At 39.0% G+C, this 19,147-nt stretch overlaps 1 protein-coding gene across 4 annotated transcripts in view; it reads right to left on the reverse strand.

Annotated features, from left to right (window-relative positions):
* WASF3 (WASP family member 3) overlaps positions 1-19,147 on the reverse strand; it is a 141,820-nt gene that overhangs the window by 79,348 nt on the left and 43,325 nt on the right. The window lies entirely within an intron of this gene.

A 19,147-nucleotide genomic window follows, 5' to 3' on the forward strand; every position in this document is an offset into this window, starting at 1 on the left:
CTGGTTCTGTTTTGCTCATTTGTTTTATTCATTAGGTTCCTCTTATAAGTGAGACCAAATGGTATTTGTCTTTTATGGCCTGGCATTTTTCACTTAGCATAACATTCTCCAGTTCCATCCATGCTGTCGTGAAAGATAGGAGCTCTTTCTTTCTGCTGCATAGTATCCATTGTGAAATGTACCACAGTTTTTTGATCCACTCATTTACTGATGGGCACTTAGGCTGTTTCCAGGACTTGGCTATTGTAAATAATGCTCATATGAACATAGGGGTGAATAGGTCCTTTTGAATTGGTGTTTCAGGGTTCTTAAGGTATACTCCCAACAGTGGTACTGCCAGGTCAAAAGGCAGCTCCATTTTTAGTTTGTTGAGGAAATTCCATACTGTTTTTCACAGTGGCTACACCAGTCTGCATTCCCACCAACAGTGCAGCAGGGTTCCCTTTTTTCCACATCTTTACCAGCACTTGTTGTTTGTTAATGATGGCCATTCTGATCAGTGTAAGGTGGTGTCTCATTGTGGTTTTGATTTGCATCTCTCTGATGGCTAGTGATGTTGAGCATCCTTTCATATGGCTCTGGGCCCTGTGTATGTCCTGCTTGGAGAAATGTCTGTTCAGGTCCTCTGCCCATTTTTTAATTGGATTGTTTGTCTTCCGTGTGTCGAGTTGTATGAGTTCTTCATGTATTTTGGAGATCAAACCCTTATCTGAGATATCACGGGCAAACATGTTTTCCCATATAGTTGGTTCTGTTTTCATTTTGATGACGTTTTCTTTAGCCATGCAGAGATTTTTAATTTGATGTGGTCCCATGTGTTTCATCTATCCTTTACTTCCCCTACCCTGGAGGATATATCGGTGAAAATACGGCTGTGTAGGATATCTGAAATTTTACTGTTTATGTTTTCCTCTGAGACTTTTATGGTGTCATGACTTATGTGTAAGTCTTGTATCTATTTTGTGATTATTCTGCTGCATGGTGTAAATTCGTGGCCTAATTTCATTTTTTTGCATGTACCATTCCAGTTCTCACAACACTATTTGTTGAAAAGGCTATTTTTACTCCATTTTTACTCCGCCTTTGTCAAATATTAATTGACCATAGAGACATGGGTTTATTTCTGGGCTCTCTACTCGGTTCCACTAATCCATGTGTCTGTTCTTATGCTAGTACTAGGCTATTTTCATTACAGTGGCCTTGTAGTACAGTTTGTTATCAGGTCTTGTAGTCCCTCCCACTTTGTTCTTCTTTCTCAAGGCTGAGGCTATTCAGGGTCATTTTTGGTTCCATATACATTTTTGAAATATTTGTTCTAAATCTGTGAAATATGTCATTGGTATTTTAATAGGAATTGCACTGAATCTACACATTACTTTGGGTAGCAGAGACATTTTAATCATGTTAATTCTCCCAATCCATGAACACGGCATATGCTTCCATTTATTTATATCTTCTTTAATATTTTTCAGTGTTCTGTAATTTTCCAAGTATAAGTCTTTAACCTTCTTGGTTAAGTTTATTCCTAGGTACTTTATTTTTCTTGTTGCTATAGTAAATGGGATTTTTTCCCCTGGTTTCTCTTTCTGATTTCATTGTTGGTGTACAGAAATGCCTTTGATTCTGAATATAGACTTTGTATCCTGCTATTTTGCTGAATTCACTTATTAGGTCAAGTAGTTTTCTGATGGAGCCTGTAAGATTGTCTATGTACACTGTCATGTAGTCTGCAAATAGTGACAGCTTTACTTCCTCCTTTCCAGTTTGGATGCCTTTTATTTCTTTTTCCTGTATGATCACTGTGGCTAGGACTTCCAATACTATGTTAAATAAAAGGGGTAAAAGCAGACACACTTGTCTTGTTCCTGGTCTTAGGGGGAAAGCTTATAGATTTTGCCCATTTAGTATGATGTTGGCTCTAGGTTTCTCATATATGGCCTTTATTATATTGAGGTATGCTAGCTCTATTTCCACTATGCTGAGGGTTTTTATTTTAAATGGGTGCTGTACTTCATCAAAAGTGTTTTCAGCATCTATTGATATGAGCATTTGGTTTTTGTCTTTCATTTTGTTTATGTGGTATATTATATTTATTAATTTGCAAAAATTATACCATCCTTGCATCCCTGGGAGGAATCCCACTTGATCATGGTGTATGATCTTTTTAATGTAATGCTGGATCCGGTTTGCCAATACTTTGTTAAGGATTTTAGCATCCATGTTCATCAGCAATGTTGGGCTGTAGTTTTCTTTCCTTGACGTGTTTTACCTGGTTTTGGAATTAGAGTAATACCAGCCTCATACAATGAGTTTGGGGGTCTTCCTTCTTCTTGAATTTTTTGGAATAGTTTGAAAAGGATACAAGTTGGTTCTTCCCAAATGTTTGGTAAAATTCACCTGTGAAGTCATCCAATCCAGGGCTTTTGTGTGTGGGGAGTATTTTCATTACTGCTTCTATTTCACTAGCTGTTATTGGTCTATTCAGGCTTTGTGCTTCTTCTTGATTCAGTTTTGGAAGATTATATATTTCTAGAAATTTGTCTATTTCACCCAGGTTGTCTAACTTCTTGGCATATAGTTGTTCATAATAATTTCTTACAATCCTTTGAATCAGTTGTAATTTCTCCTCTTCCATATCTGATTTTACTTATTTGGGTCCTCTCTTTTTTTCTTGACGAGTCTGGTTAAAGGCTTGTCGATTTTACCTTTTCAAAGAACCAGTTCCTGGATTTACTGATCCTTGGAATTGTTCTTTTAGTCTCTTGTGTTATTTATTTCCGCTCTGATCTTGATTATTTCCTTCCTTCTACTCACTCTGGGTTTTGTTTATTCTTCTTCCTCTACTTCTTGTAGATGTTGGTTTAGGTGATTTATTTGAAATTTTTCTTTTTTAGGGAGGCCTGTATTGCTATGAACTTCCCTCTTAGGACTTGCTGTGTCCCATAGGTTCTGTGCTGTTGTGTGTTCATTTTCTTTTGTTTCCAGAAATGTTTTGATTTCTTCCTTGATCTCATTATTAACCCATTCATTATTTAACAGCATATGTTATTTAGTCTCCATTCATTTGAATGTTTCTGAGTTTTTCCTTGAGGTCAGTTTCTAGTTTCAAGTCATTATGATCTGAGAGGCTGCTTGGTATGATTTCAATTTTCTTGAATGTCTTGAAGCTTGTTTTGTATCCTACCATGTGGTCTATCTTTGAAAATATTCCATGTGCATTTGAAAAGAATGTATACTTTGTTTATTTGGGGTGAAAAGCTGTATGTATCAATTAAATCCATTTGATATAGGCTGTTGTTCTATGCCACAATACCCTTGTTGATTCTTTGTTTGGAAGACCTATCCACTTTTGATAATGGGGTGTTAAAATCTCCTACTATGAGTGTGTTGCTGTCAATGCCTTTCTTGAAGTCCTCCAAGATTTTCCTTATACACTTGTGTGCTCTTATGTTGGGTATATATATGTATACAAGGGTTATATTTTCTTGATGGATTATTCCCTTCCATATTAGAAATGTCATTCTGTGTCTCTTTTTATCGCCTTTGTTTTAGAATCTACTTTGTCTGATAAGTATTGCAACCCCAGCCTTTTTTTCATGTCCATTTGGTTGGAATAATTGTTTTTGCTGTTTTTCCAATCCCTTCACTTTCAGTCTGTGTAGATCTTTTGCTCTGACATTGGTCTCTTGCTTTCTTATCCATTCAGCTACCCTATGTCTTTTGCTTAGAGCATTTAATCCATTTACATTTAAGGTTATTATCAAAAGGTACTTATTCAGTGCCATTTTTTCCCTTGTACTTGTGCTGCTCTCTCTCTTTTTCCTAAATCTTCTTAAAGTGGCCCCTTTAGCATGTCTTGCAATGCTGATTTGGTGGAGATATATACTTTCAGCTTTTTCTTTTAGTGTGGCAAACTCCTTATTTCACCTTCCATTTTAAATGAGAGCCTTGAAAGGTAGAGTAGCCTTGGTTGCACGTGTATGCTTTTCATTTCCTAGAATAATTCTTTCCATTCCCTTCTGCCTTGTTGTGTTTCTGTTGAGAAATCAGCTGATAGCCTCATTGGAGGTCCCTTGTATGTTACCAGCAGTTTCTCCCTTGCTTCCTTTAAGATTCTTTGTCTTTAAATTTTGCCATTTTAAATATGATGTGTCTTGGAGTGGGCCTCTTTGGATTCATTTTGATTTGGACCCTCCATGCTTCTTGGACTTGCATGTCTTTTTTTCTTCATCAAGTTAGAGACATTTTCTGCTATAACTTTTTCAAAAGGTTTTCTATTCCTTGTTCCTATTCATCTCCTTCTGGTATCCCTATGATCCAGATATTCTTATATTTCATGTTGTCCTGCAGCTCCCTGAAGCTCTCTTTGTTTTTTTGGTTTTTGTTTTTTTGCGGGGGGAGAGGGGTTTGAGTTTCTTTTTTTCATTTTGTTGCTCTGTCTGGTAATTTTTTTCTACCTTGTCCTCCAGCTTGCTGATTTGATCCTTTGTTTCATCTGGTCTGCTTTTAATTCCTTCTACTGTGTTCTTCATTTCAGATACTGTATTCTTCATTTCCTACAGATTTTTACTGATAGTTTTTATGTCATTCTTCATGCTAGCATAGTTCACAGTAAGTTCCTTATAGTTTCCCTGGAGTTCTTTTTAAAAATTCTCACTGAGTTCATTGAGCATCTTTATAACCATTATTTTGAACTCAATGTGTGATAGTTTGCTTGCCTCAATTTCATTTAGCACTCTCTCTGGAGAGTCCTACTTTCCTTTCAATTGTGGGTTGTCTATCCATTTTAGATTATCCTTCTTGTTTGTTTTTGCTTCTTAGAATGATCTGCTTTCACTCCCTGTCTTTGTGGTGCGACCTTCTGTGGTAGGAGAACTGTGGATTCAGTGGTCCAGTCTCCTTGATCTCCTTAACTTGATGCTCTTGGAATGCCTTTTATGCCATTTATGTGGGCTCTCTGGTTGTAACTGAGTATTGGTGGTTGTTGGGTCGTTCTTTGGTGGGTCCTTCCCTCTGGCTGGTTGGGTGAGAGTCACTCCACCCACCACGTCTTGTATGCTGTTGTACAGGTGCTGCCAGAACACAACCAAACAGCCCAGGAAACAAACCCACCCCCACAAAATTAACCCCCATCCATAATCATAATATCAACAGCAAATGAGCCAGTAGTAATAAAAGTATAAAGTGATTAAAACTATTGTAAGAAAGAAAAAACAAGTATGAGATACCTAAATGAAAGAAAAGTGATTTGAGAGAGTTAACGGAGAAGGAATAATAAGAGTAAGGAACTGGGATAAGGCAAGAGAGAAAGAAAAATTTAAATCATAAATAAAAAGGGGAGGGAAGAAGGCAGAATGGAGTAAGTGAAGGGAAAAATATAGTATTACATTTAAACAAAAATTTAAAAACAATAAATCAATTTTTTAAGTAGTGAAAGAGATGAAGAAAAGGAAACAAACTGGAGAAAAAGATCCACCACAGCACTATCAACAACAATGAGCAAAGATTAATATGGGTGAGAGGGGAATAAGAAGGAAAAAAGTAAGAAATACTTAAGAGATGTCTAGAGGAAAGAGAAGTGATTTTGAGACGATGGGGGATCATCTTATCTGGGGGATGAAGGAATACTAAGAGTGAGGAATAAAAACCAGGCTAAGACAGGGGAAAAATTAAAATTTAAAATAAAAGAAAGGGCAGGAGGAACGCAAAATGGAGTAGGAGAGGGGAATGGTAAAATTTCAGATTTGAAATACAAAAGTAGTGAAGACCTAGAAATAAATTGGAGGAATGCGACAACCACCATATCCATGATCAACGAGCAAAGACTGATAAGGGTGGAGAGAGACTAAGGGTATTTTAAGAATGGGAAAAAGAATGTGAGGTGAATAGTGACAAGAAAAATGGTTTTTAAGTGGCTGGAAAGGGGAGAAATAGTAAGAGTGTGGAAAGGAAACAAGTTGTAGCAAGAGAGAATATAAAATTTAAAATGAAAGTAAGAAAAGGAAAGAAGGTAAAATGGAGTAAAATGGGTCAAGAAATGAATGTAAAGAAGCTATGCAGGAGAGAAAATAACACAAATCATGAAGATGACTGTGGTGGAATTCATCTCACTATTTTCTCTTTCTGGATCTGCCCCTGGTAATGTCAGATGGTGTCCCAATCTGGCCCTAGGTAGCCTGTTGAAGGCTACCAGGATCCAGTCTGTGGCTGTCTCATTCCGTTGTTAATGTAGTCAATCTGTAATCAACAGTCAGGCTTAAGCACCACAGGGTGAGGCAGAGTAATGCCTGCTGGGGGGAGGGGTTAGGAAGGCAGGGGCTATTGCTTTCCCTCAGGCTGATGCCAATTGGAGGGGACTGCTATGCCTGAGCAAGATGGCTACTGCAGTATGGGGAATGAGTCAGCACAGGGCCTGGCAGTTGCTCCTTCAGTTCTCTCCCCAAAGTCTCCATCCCCAGACTCTCCTCCAGCATCTCTAGTCCCTCTACCTCACCTTTGCCAGAGCCCAGGGTAAATGGCTGCAATCAAAATGATGTGTGTTTAAAAGGATCTCTGTGACTGCAGCTGTCTCTTCCCAGCAGACACAAACCTTGTCACTTTTCAGAGCTAGATGTTATTTAGGTTCCTTTCCAGGCTCTGGTGCTTTAGGATGGGGAGCCTAGCTTGGGGTTTTTAGACCCCATACTTCTCAGGGGGAACCCCCCAGCCAATGAATTTCCCTCTGGCACTTCAGCTGCTGCCCATGGCAGCCCAACCAGCCCTCTTACATCTATATACATATTTTAATAGTACATAATATAGGGATAAAATAGTAACAAAGATTGAATACCTGCTGAATTGACAGTATAAAGTGTTTCGAGGATAACTGATATTAACAGCAAGCCTATAAAGCAATCTGGCATTGGTTACCACATACTGGAGCTGTGAGGTAGCAGAAAGTACAATATAGTTTCCTCCCAAGGAGAACAACAGTTTACTTAAAAGAATACATACAAGAAAAGTTAATGACTAAGCATTTATTCATTCAGCAAAACTTTACCAAGTACCGTGTATAAATAAGCCTTGCTTTAAACACTGCAAACACAAAAATGAGTAAGAAAATGCATGCTCATCAAAAAACTCACAGTTTCATTAATGTAACTAATTATAATATAATATGATAAGATAGATGGTTGAAAGCAACAACATGACACTGAAAGTGAGGTGGGGTATATCAAATAGCTTCAAGGGAAGTCAAGAGAGATGGGGAGGAGCGAGACTAGGGAAAGGCCTGGTAGGCAGAGGAAGGGAGAAGTGTGCAATTTCCATAGGAGAGAAAAGCAGCTTTCAGTCTACTAAAGAGAACTACTGGACATGCATGAATTATATATAGACCTTTAGATAACAAGAACCTACACAGTCAAGACTGTCAATATCTTTTTCAAAGTATGAAAAAAATAGAAAGATCATTCAATAACACTCTAATTTATGCAAGTCATACTAGTTTGCTTATTTAAAATTAAAAGTAGCACATAATTTTATTCCACTTCCTTAGGAGCAGCTGTAGAGCACACTCTTGATTATACAGAGTAACAAAAAAAGTGAGTTTTTCCTAAGTGATTTGCATAAATCAGTGATCACCTTATTTCCAAATACAGAGAATTATCCCTGGGTTTTAGATTATGCAGGCCAAATTTTACTTTTCCCAGATCATCTTTTCTGCATGATTTTGAAAGTAACCAACAATATATATTTCACTTTAGAGGTGGTTTTATCTAGCTATATTTTCTGGATGACCATTTACGTTTAGTAACATGCATAAACTCTTCCTTTGGGAAACACAACTATGAGTTTTCCCATTTTGTGAAAGGCTATTAACTATTATTTTGTTATTAGCTATGACTTGGTGAATGCTTTACTCAGGACTAAGCATAGTACTAATATATGTGACATACATTTAACTTGCTCTTTACAGGGCAAGTAATAGCTCCATTTAAAAATAAGGAAATTAAAGACTGGAAGGTGACTTGCTCAGGATAACACAGCTTGGAAGAGGCAGGGTCAGGACAGGTCTGTCTGGCCACAGTCACTCTTTTCAATTACTGTCAGACAGCCTTTTTCTTTCCTACATGTCTAACATAAGTCATAAACTTATATTTCTATAACTTAAAAGTTATAAACTATTTAACCATAAAGTCTTGAAAAACTAACTAGATTTTGTGAAGATGTTGCCTAATTTTACAGGGCAAAGTTATCTTTAACTCCTCTGAAGTTAAAGGTTAAGGTTAATAAGTGTGACACCCAGCACCTCTACTAAGAGGTGTTATGTTAGCAAGCACAGGGAAACACATTTATATGCAACACCAAAATTCAAATCATTTATGTCCCCATGGTTAAGCTCTGAATGACGCTAAAAATGCTCCTCTTTGGCTACAGCCTAGGAGCAGAGATGCCATTAATTTCCTACCAATGGGCTTGCATCCACATAATGATGCTCCCTCCACATAAATGCCCTCTTTTCTTCTAGCTTCCATGCATCCAAATTGCCTCTTGCCTTCAGAATGTAACCTAGTTAACCCTCCTTTACCCACCTATTCATTGCACTTACTTTATCGTGGCAATGTGACAGGCACTGCATGTGGCCCTACCCACAAAAATAAAGGCCCAATCCTGCACCTCCAAGAACTTCTTGACCCACCAGAAGAAAAGTCATAGAAACAAGGGATTAGCCTTCACTGTGGTGAAAGTATGTATGTAGTGTGAAGAGAGCACAAGGGAAGGTATAACTGCCATTGGAGATAAGGTGTGGTAGCGAAGGATTCAGAGCCCTGATAACATTAGAGCCTTAATTCAGATGGCAGGAGATGAAGACCTACAATAAGAGGACAGAATGATTTAAATGGAACAAAACTGAGATGTAGGTTTTGGATGATGAGGTGGATGGGATGCTGAGATGTGTCAGAAGGTAGAGTTAAAGAACACTAAGGCAGCACAGTCTGGCTGGACTCCTTGCAACGATGGACATGTTTTATAGATGGACACTGTTCAACATGGCAGCCTCCAGCCACACAGAGCACTTGACTGAGTGCTTGAAATGTGGCTAGTGTGACGAATGAACTGAATCTTTATTTCATTTTAATTAATGTTAATTTAAATAGCAACCTGTGGCTAGCAGCTATTGTACTGGACAGAGCTTCAGGCTTCTTAAGGTTTCAGGGTTAAGATAACAAAAGGGTTATTACCAGTATCTTAAGAAAAGAATACCAAGATGAAAAGCAAACAGACGCTCCAATATTTGTTGAAAAAAATGAATGAACAAGTAATGAAGAAAGGAATAAACTGGTTGATCTTCCCATTAAACAGGTACCTATCTTTGCTCAGATTTCAAATAAGGTCCCCAAGATGGTGGCACCAAAATGTACTCATGCAGTCTCCAGATCTCAGTCTGATTCTTAAAATAGTATTACTAATTAAAATTCTTTATGTTTGGGTTAAAAAAAAAACTATTATGAAACCACAGCAAGTGACATCTTAGAAAATAATCATGACCAACAATAATCAAGCCAAGATAAATATCTAGTAAAATATATCTGTTTCAGGAAGGAAGGGAGGGAAGCAGGAAGAGAAGAAGGGAAGAGGGGAAAAGGGAAAAACCAGAGACAGAGCTTTATGATGTATTCTGGTTATTTCAAATACACTACAGACCATTCGCCTCCTAAGCAATACAGTTTACATTCAGTTTACATGCCTGTGTCCTCTGGTGAGAGAAAGGACTGGATTTTTCTTATGAAATTTCTTCTTTTGTTCTACAAAGCATTTTAAAAAGTCAATGGTAATAAAGTTTTCCCTAGTAATATGCCCTTTAATCTTAGTTATCCACAACATCCAAAGTTACTGTGAAATAAAAAATTCTGTGATATGAAAACATTTAACCTAAGAACAAGCTGTGCCTAAATGACTCATTGTTAATCTGCCATTATTATCCTAATCTAATTGTATTAGGATTTGTTTACTATTTTGGTCCTTGCCATCTCTCTTAAGCTTCTGAATTCCAACTTTTAGAAATGAGAAGCTAGCATATTACAGCACTCGCATATGTTCCAGGTATCTGCTTACCCCTTGATTTTCCAGTGCTACCTTCTTACCCAGAATCAAATTCTAAGTTCCTCTCTATCCATAATATCATACAAGGCATTAATGTTCTTACCTAGTCACAAATAAAGCTCTATTTACAAGACTATTAGACACTTTAAAACATGTAGCTCTATTAGCTTCAGAGAAACCCATCTCATGAGAACAATATGAACATTTTTAGCAATAAGTATATGGTTAACACCATGATAAAAATGAAAATCTCTGCGCTTCCTTCCTCTCAGGTTGGTTATCTGAGCTTCAATTCCCATTGCTAGAATGGTCCTATATCTTTTAAATAAGAGCCTATAAGAATACACCTAGCTGGCCCCACTATTCAATTTAACCTATAAGAGAGCTCTATTATAGAAGATGAGGTAAAAAACGTTACCATATTTTGCTATGTAAAATGCCCTCCTGTGCATAATGCACACCCACATTTTTGTGCAAATTATACACAGGATTATTATACCCATGGTATGTATTCAGTATACCCATGTATAATGTGCATCCTTAATTCTCCCTCAAACATTTGGGCAAAAAAAGGGTGTGCATTATACACAGCAAAATATGGTAAGTAATAAGACAAGATCTTGGGCCCCAAAAAGCTTTAGCTGGTGGGGAGGAGTAAACAAACACAAGAAATATAAAACAAGCATCAAAAGAGACACTGCTATAAGTCAAACAAAAATAACATGAGCCAGCTACCACCCATGGAACGCCCATGGGCATCAATCTCAGCTAGATACACTTTCAGTTAAAGGCTGAGGAAACATATTATCTATTCTGTGAGAGCACAGGTGAAGACAAAGTCTCCCAGTTGTGAATAATGTGTTCATTTAGCAATTATTTATCCCAGACATAAATACAAGGGTCATAAAACATATTTTCTTTCTCTTCGCTTAATGAGCAGTAACTGCTCAGTAAAATATGAAGAACAATCAATTCCTGAAATAATATGATTTTGCAGAGATCCATAGATGGTCAGTACTTCTGGGTGAACAGTCCCTGGCCAAAGAATCTGATAACCCAGATACAGTCACTCACTGATCCAACTAGACATTCACTATCCTCCTACTTTACATGAGAGATACAACCATGAATCAAACAAAGGTGAAGCTACTTACAAAAAGTCACAATGCTCTAAGCTGGAAAATGCTCTGCGGCAAGAGTGCCATGCAAAATGCCATGAGAAAAGGGATGACTAGTTCCAGCTGCAATAAACAAGAAACACTAAAATTTGCATGTGGAACAAAGCGACAAGAGACTGATTACTCTCCTCTGAGATGCACAGAGTATGCAGTTAACATAAAGATAAATGCTATTACTACTTCTAAATACAGGGTCCAGGCACAAGTAAGGTCTGCATGAGCTTGGTTGGTAGGGTAATAATATGGGTGTAATAATTTATAGTTTTAATTTGAACATTTCACCTAAAATATCATATGGTGTGTTTGAGTGTGATGTTATGTTACGTAATTACATGCTTATGATTTTGTAATAAAAAGGGGCATTGTTTGTGTTGGACCCTGTATTAGGACATCACGAGGAGGTCCAGAAGTCCCCAGATCCAGAGTTACAGTATGTATGTATCTGCAGGTCTGTCTCCAGGAAACTCACAGGCCCACAGGCTTGAGGAGCAGCAAAGACTAGAGCTGGAAGGGCTGTGAGACCTGCCGCCATTTAGTGCAGAGCCCTCTGTACCATATCTCTCTGTTTGAACACCGTTCAGGCAGAGGGAAGTGATGAGTTTGTATCTCCATGTAGTGAGAAGCAAGTTTGAAATGGGGCTGTCTTTATATTCAGGTAGAGTCTATACTTTCATAACTTCTTCAAACCAATGTACTCTGCTCTGCCCAGTGAAATCACAATTTATCAAACCCTTCAAGTCTACAAGCCTCCAAGTATGTGAAGGTGGGACAAACATTCCAGTCTTGCCAATCTTTCCCAGGTGCCCTCCAGGTTATCCTTTAGGAGAAGCAGTGCTCAGAAGGGCAGACATTAGACGTGGCCTGGGGGAAGTGGCACATCTGTCCCACGAATACAGGTCTGCCTGTGTCACTGGTTTTATTTTCCAATCCCCGACACTGCTGCTGTATTAGGCACATTCTTGCTTAAAAAGACCCCTCTCTGCCTCGCTGTGGAGCAGCCAAGGCCAATTCCTGGGAACAGAATCCTATGGATCCTAGGCTTTCCCTCCAGCTGCTTGGCAGGGTGGCCTCTGCCACTTCTCATGCTGCAATCACACCATGACTGACCCCCACATGTGCATTTCCCTACACCTGCCATCCTGCTGGGATAGTCCTCCAGGCCCTTTTCTGACTAGTGAGTGGCTTCAATGGTCACTTTGGCTGCAGAGCACTGCTCAGCTACCTAGCTCCACTGTATCTACGCCCACCAAACCAGAGGCGCAAAACAAAACACCATAATGCTCCAGCCTCTTGATCCATACTCAAGGTCAAACTGGCTTCCCCAATGACACACTCTAAGATTCCAGATGGTTTATTTGAGTATCAATTTCCCTGAACTATGAAAATGAGACCGTGAGAATTCAATGAGCTAAGCCATGGGCAGAAGGTGGCCTCACCCACAATAAACAAGCAGTACAGCATAGATCACAGCTACTATCCACAGCTAACCCACCACCACTACTACAACCTGTTCTGCATTAGACTGTGACACCTACTAGGGTGGGACAGAAAGGGTGCATGGCAACCTCTCCATCAGTGTTGGGTTCAGAACAAAACAAAGAGTGAACAAAAATGGCACACAAAAACCTAAAACCAGGTGACTGAAGAAATTTAGATTTAGTTCTAGTCTTAAATTTGCTCAGTTTTTCATCCACAACAGAAGTTCTGAACTGCTAAGACACCTGAGAATTTAGAGGTTGAAAATATTCAGAAATTCACAATAAACAGACTCTATTTTCAAAGGAAAAATAAATTATCTAGTTGTATGATGCCTCTGCTACATGTGACCATGTGATTTTTTAAAAAATGTTTTTAATGCTCGTGGTTGAGAGGTCTGGCCCGGGGCAGCCACCTGCGTATCCTAATACTTATGACGCCCAACTCCTCTTTGTCTTCACTATGAAATATCTTTTTCATTTTCTCTTTTGTAATTCCTAGTACCTGGCTCAATGCCTGACACACAGAAAATACCCCCCAACATTTGTCAAATAAGTGAATTTTCTTGAATGGCTATGTTTGAAGAAAAAAATCACAATGCATTTTCCTGACGTACTTCAACCATAAAAGCTGGACCTGCCTTGTGTCCGGTGACCTCATGTTGGCCCCATAGTCACCACTTTAAGTGTTGGGCTCCACCCAGGCAAAGAGCGGAGAGAATTTGGGTCGACAGAACACTCATTTCAATTCAACCAGTTAATGAGCTTTTGTGAAATGGGCATAAAAAGATAAAATAATAACAACTTGCATAAGATAAAATAAGGCTTCCAGATTCAGAAAAGATTGCAAACTAGCAGCAAGTGCTTAAGAAGCAGGTTAGCATCATCACGGAATGATCTACAATGTTAAATACAAATGTGGTAGCAACTTAAATCACCAGGCAGTTTCTTTTGCAATCCTCAGAGCAGAGGCAGACTGAGAAGAGAGACAAGACAGGAGCAAACAGGACAGACGCAGGGACAGAGGAATGGAGATCCTGACAGGCAAGGATCCTTGAAAGACTGTGTTCCAAAATTCTGCATATAACATCGATGCAGTAAGCTCACCAAGTAGGAAATCAAAGAATCCCAGAATACTCTAAACTTCCCTTCTAAAAAGTGGGACACTATGTCCTTTGCCAATGTACTGGCACTTTCCCTGTTGCCTGTGAACCCACAAAGATGACAAACCAATGATTCTAGGGAGGCCCTCTATGAAGATAACAGCTGAAACTTCCAGTCAAGATGGAGGCATAAGCATACACAATTTGCCTCCTTGTACAACCATAAGAAGGATCACAACTAACTTCAAAACAAAAAACACCCAGAACTTCCAGAAAACAGAACTGTATGGAAGTCCAACAACCAAGGATTTCAAGAAGCCATATTTACCCAGACAGGCAGAAGGCATGGAGATAGGGTGCTGGAGCAGAGAGGACACAGTATGATGGTGTCAAGGTGGTGGTGGCAGTGATCTGAATGGGCAGTCCCACGTCCATGTGCAGTGGGTAAAAATTGGAAGGGATGTCTTGGGAGAGAGCGATCCCAGCCCCAGGCCAGACTGCTCAGCCCAGGGTTCCACCACTGGGAAGTAAAGCCTCAAAACGTGTGGCTGTAAAAACTAGTGGGGGTCAGGGTGGCAGAATAAACTGCAGGTGTCTCAGCAAAGTCCGTTTAAAGGGTCTGCACAGTTCTAGAATGTAGGCAAACCCACCCACAGTGGGAACCACCACCAGGGCAACAGCTAGAGGGGCACCAGTCACATACTGGAAGTGAGTGAGTGACTAGAAACGGGCGAGTACCAAGCAAGCCTCCAATGGCCAAGCAGCAGCATTGTCCCCTTGTCAACCCCTCCACCACATACAGAGCCACAAAATGGTGAAGCAGGTTGCCCTGTCCTGGCAATTACCTAAGGCTCCGCCCCATACAACTTAACAGGTTCACTAAGGTTGGGTGTCAAAGCGGCCCTACCTAATGCACAGAAACAAACACAGGAAGGCTGCTGAATTGAGGAGACAAAGAAATATGGCCCAAATGAAAGAACAGAACAAAACCCCAGAAAAAGAACTAAACAAAATGGAGACAGCCAGCCTATAGGATGCAGGGTTCAAACACTGGCAATAAGAATGCTCAGAGAACTCACTTAGTACAGCAAAGGCATAAGGGAAGAAATGAAGGCTACACTGTGAAATAAAGAAAAAATCCACAGGAAGCCAACAGTGGAGGGAATAAGCCAGGGTTCAATCAATGATTTGGAACATAAGGAATAAATAAACATTCAACCAGTACAGAAAGAAAAAACAATTTAAAAAAAAACATGGAGAGAATAAGAAGACTCTGTGACATCTCCAAATGTGCCAACATCTGAAACATTCGGATGCCAGGAGGAGAAGAACAACAAGAAATTGAAAACTTATTTGTAAAAATAATGAAAGGAAACTTCCCTAATTTGGCAAAGGAAATAGACATACAAGCCCAGGAAACAGAGTCTCAAACAAATTGGGCCCAAAGAGGAACACACAAAGACACAGCATAATTAAAATGCCAAATGTTCAAGATGAACCTTAAGAGCAGAAAGAGGAAACAGAGAGTTACCTGCAAAGGAGTTCCCATAAGACTATCAGCTGATTTCTCAAAACAAACTTTGCAGGCAAGAAGTATTCAAAGTCATGAAAAGCAAGTACCTACAACCTAGATTACTCTATCCAGCAAAGCTACTATTCAGAATGGAAGGGCAGATAAAGTGCTTACCTGATAAGGTAAAGCTAAAGGAGTTCATTATCACCACACCCTTATTATATGAAATGTTAAAGGGGCTTATTTAAGAAAAAGAAGATCAAAACTATGGACATTAAAATGAATGATGGCAAACTCACAATTACCAACAACTGCCTCTAAAAACAAAAAAACAAACTAAGCAAACAACTAGAACAGGAACAAAATCATAGATATGGAGGTCATTTGGAGACTTACCAGTGGAGAGGGGGCAGGGGAGAATGAGGGAAAAGGTACAGGGACTAAGAAGTATAATTGGTAGGTACAGAATAGGGGGATGTTAAGAATAGTATAGGAAACGGAGAAGCCAAAGAACTTATATGCACAGCCCATGGACATGAACTAAGGGTGAGGGGAGATCACTGGAGGGAAGTGGGGTACTGGGCAGGGGGGACACAAGGGGAAAAATTGGGACAACTGTAACAGCATAATCAATAAAATATACTTTTAAAATTTTTTTAAATTTAAAAAAGGTAACAGTTGAAACTTTGAAACATATCCAACACAAAAAGATATTCTTGTCTAAATGGTGTTATATTCCTCTATGCTTTAATTACTGAATTGTGCAACTAGAATTTATCACTGATTCAAAGGGATGCTAAAAATAATCTGTTTTACATTGCAGAATGAGAAGCATCATGTAATTTTGCTACTAAATAGACTCAGATTTTTTCACAGCCCAGTAACTTACTCTTCAAATAAAGTTCCTTTTTACTAACCAAAAAGGTAAAACACTTCAGATACACATTTAATATTAATTTTTAATACTGTGTACTTATAAGTAAACCTTAAGACATATACTAACCTTACTTATCAACAGTCTATTGACTCCCTCTACATCTAATCATCCTCTTCATTAAACACCTTTGATTACAAGAACACAATCTCATTTACATATGATGAATGAATTAAAACAAAGCTGTTAGCCAACAGGCTCTCCACTGAAAATGGCAAATTATTAATAACATATTTGAATCCATGGTGCCATTTACAAAAGGCTTTCACATAAATCACCTCAGATTGTACAACAACCATGACACAAATAAGAAAGGTAGAATTTAACTATCTTACAAATTAGGAAACAGGCTCAAGGGTGAAACCGTAAGTAAAGGTAAGAGAGGCACTCACCTACATCCTCCTCACCTTAAGTCCCATCTTGCATTCCAAACTCAGCTCCTTCTATGACTCACTCTATCTTCTTCAGCATGTTCTGGGACCACCCCAGCCCAGTCAGTTCATCCTTCCCTCCAAACTCCAACAGAACTCATGGTGAGTATCACCCCTGTGAGATCCAACATATTTCCTTTCCATTGTTTACTCTGCATGGATATGATCTGTCTTCTCAACACAATCAGAAGCCCCTTGAAGGTTAAAATATAGTCTTTCTTATTCCTTAATGCCTAGAATAATACCATGTACATGACAGGCATACCCTGCATTACTATGATGCCACCCTTCAAAGGATCATCAAGTAGACAAATGTCTCTTTTCCTAACTTCAGTATCCCAACTATGGCATTACTCTCAGCTTTGGCCCCACCTTCCCAGCTGCGATTAGGTTAGAAAACCCTTGATGTCATTCCCAGTCCATCATAAATAAATAAAACGGATTTTCTTAACAATAGTTAAAGTTCTTTACACCTTTATCTGGTTCGAGGCTCTGCTGTTCTCCATATCAAATACTGTCCCTGGTTTCTGACTGCATGTTGGTTCCTGACACCTGAAAACTTGCTGACACCTGTTGGTTATCTGTGTTTTTATTTCCTTGATGACCTGCCTTGATTCTGATATTCACTGAGTTTCGTTCATGCCAGGACCCACACCTTTAACTTCTAGCCCTGCCTCCGTTCTCTTGACGCTGCCTTTCTAACCCAAATTCACATCAACCAAGGTCAACCACAGGTACTACCCAGGGTGCCTACACAGGGACCTGCTGAGCCTTCTAAGAGTGGCCTAAAGAGGCATGTTGCCTTCTTCTTTATATTCATCTTATACCTAGAGATGTGTGTTTCAATAGTTTCACAGCTATTTCAAAAGAAAGACAAATTAACACAGGAAGCAAAGGCAGATAATAGACTCCTCATGACCCTGTATCTTTTCTCTTCAAATGCATACTAAACAAGTTGACAACCTAGACTAAAATACCATACAGTCAGCCAAAGAGAACGTAACAAAACCAGGATTACCATTTTGTTTTACTACATATGCTGGATCTCAAATATGGACAAAGAAAATTATTACATAAATGCACAAAAATTACTTAGGCAATCTGCACATTATCAGATGGAAACAGCAGCTGTAAATACTGCATTGCAGAAATTTTCTTCTTAATTTCCATGACAATTTTTACAGATTCCAGAATCAAAATATATATCAAAGCTAGCTATGTCATAATAAACCTGAAATAAAGATTTCATTTGCAATTCAACCAGTAACTCTGGTTATTTTTCCCCTAGGGTCAAGAAAAATAGTAGCCACTGTAACAAATGGGTCCATAAACTTCTGCTCCCAAGAGACCCAGTGTGTTAAAACAAGACTGACAAACAGAGCAGTCACATTTTACAAGTCTACACTTGATTCTCCTGAGCCTCTAGTCAAAGCCTAATGTACACATCTAAAATAATCAGCAAGGAATGGCTCACTAATGCACTATAAGAATACTGTACCACAGCTTACATATGAGACAAGACAAACAAGGGAAAACATTATCACTGCCCAGAAATGAATGTCAAATTCCAGTCACTTACATCAAATTAAAAAGCTTCTGCACAGCTAAAGAAAACATCATCAAAATGAAAAGGGAACCAACCGTATGGAAACTATGTTTCCAATGATACCTGGAAGAAGAGTTTGATCTCCAAAATACATAAAGAACTCATAGGACTGAACACCAGAAAGACAAAAATCCAATTAAAAAAATGGGCAAAGGATCTGAACAGACACTCCTCCAAGGACACACAGAGGATCCATATACATATGAAAAGATGCTCAACATAGCTAGCCATCAGAGAGATGCAAATTAAAACCACAATAAGATACCACCTCACACCAATCAGAATGGCCATCATTAACAAATCAACAAACAAGTGATGGTGAGGATGTGGAGAAGAGGGAACCCTAGTGCACTGCTGGTGGGAATGCAGACTGGTGCAGCCACTATGGAAAACAGTATGGAATTTCCTCAAAAAACTAAAAATGGAACTGCCTTTTGACCCAGCGATTCCACTGCTGGGACCATATCCTACAAATCCTGAAACACCAGTTTAAAAGAACCTATGCACCTGTCTTGCAACCGTTGAAGGCCAGACGGGTTCACGCAGGATTCAGGCAGATGGAAGAATATACGCAAGCCATGGGAATGCATGACATGCCTTTATTCTGGGGTGGGGCAATCCACACATGTTGCAAGCCACATATTGCATCACTTGTTGCACCACAGAAAAGTCCCAACTCCCTTATATACTAAATGAACACAAATCTGGCAGAGTGTCAAGATACTATATAACAAAGCGTGAATCTGCACAGGCAGGTCCATTCTCAGTTATGGGGATACTGCTTATTGGGCCCCATGAGGGAGCATGACTGACTCCATTTACTC

This window comes from Pteronotus mesoamericanus, unplaced genomic scaffold (genome assembly GCF_021234165.1).
Source record: "Pteronotus mesoamericanus isolate MK-2021 breed Mesoamerican mustached bat unplaced genomic scaffold, CSHL_Meso_final contig_41, whole genome shotgun sequence".
Classification (NCBI taxonomy): Eukaryota; Metazoa; Chordata; class Mammalia; order Chiroptera; family Mormoopidae; genus Pteronotus; species Pteronotus mesoamericanus.